The sequence below is a fragment of the Phalaenopsis equestris genome, unplaced genomic scaffold (assembly GCF_001263595.1).
Source record: "Phalaenopsis equestris unplaced genomic scaffold, ASM126359v1 Scaffold000241, whole genome shotgun sequence".
NCBI lineage: Eukaryota > Viridiplantae > Streptophyta > Magnoliopsida > Asparagales > Orchidaceae > Phalaenopsis > Phalaenopsis equestris.
The window spans coordinates 26,166-27,404 of record NW_018164683.1 but is presented as its reverse complement, the minus strand read 5'-3'; positions in this window follow the sequence as shown (position 1 = coordinate 27,404).

Genomic DNA, 1,239 nt, shown 5'->3' with positions numbered 1-1,239 from the left:
CGGGTAGGATATTCCACTTGACCATTCTCTTTATCATCCACTTTATCATCGGGGGTAACGGATCCACTTGGTCGTATCTGAGGATCCCAGGCGGATTCCCCTGTCTGTTGTTTGTAAAATTGTAGCAACAGCCGCACTGGATTGTGATTCTTCCCTTTCCTAGCATCCATTTCTTCGGCTCAGAATACGTTCTTTCCATGAGAAGGCCCGCTCGACCTCTATCTCTTAAATTGAAGATGTAGTCCAGAATGCTTCTTTCATCAGCTTCAGAGGAAACCCTGGTATATAGCTCCAAGCCTTCCAATATGTTGATAAACTTTCCCTGAACCTCTTCATAGAACTCAAATTCTTTTTTGTTTACCTTGCTTATTTTGTAGTAATCTACCAATCCGGGAGTTGGCAGTTGCCTGGGGCGTTCCTTCCTCCGGGCCTCGGCTGGAATCCAAACCGGTGCTGGCCGATCCGGGATATGAGATTCCACCTCAAGCGGGATGTACGATCCTGGGCTCCATGATGCGCACCGGTCCATCCCCAGTGGGACAAACGGTTCATTTGCCACAAAATCTGGAGTCTGAGACTTGTTGGTGCTTGCAGTATATTCTTCTAAGATATTGAAATGTTGTAGATGTAGGACGTTACAGTCCGGACATTCTACAAATGCGTTTGTCACTGATGTCCTGGCTGGTGTCTCGACGTTGCATGTTGGGCAACCTCTGCACAAGATATCTGGGACCGAGGGTACATCTGATCCTGTCAGAAATCCTGATTCTTCGTCTGTAGTAGGCAAGCTGGCAGAAGTCTCTCTCAGCTCTGGATAGTAGATATGTCCCTCAAGAATGGGGGTAAGAAAACCGCTTGCGTTTCTTTGGCGCTTGCGCTCCTGTCGCAGAAAGGCTCTCTGTTTCTTCCGACTCGCATTTCTGCATTGTGTCCTGCGGAGTGGAGTATTTGGATGTTGTTCACTGTGGGCAGCTATTGAGCCCCTCGCTAGAGTGGCTATCATGGAGGGCAGCCGGCTGGGCCCCTCCATCGGATCTTGTTCTGTCATCACGTTTTTACCCTTATGTGACGCGTCATCCTGAGTGGTCACCCTCAACAGTGAGGGTAGTCCCTTCTTTTCTTCATTGCTGACTATGACCATTAGAGGACCGTCGTAGTCCGTATCAATCTGGTTGAAATCCATGTTGAAATCTATGACACCTCCTTGTGGCGCCATCTCTTCATTCAGTGCGAGGTTCC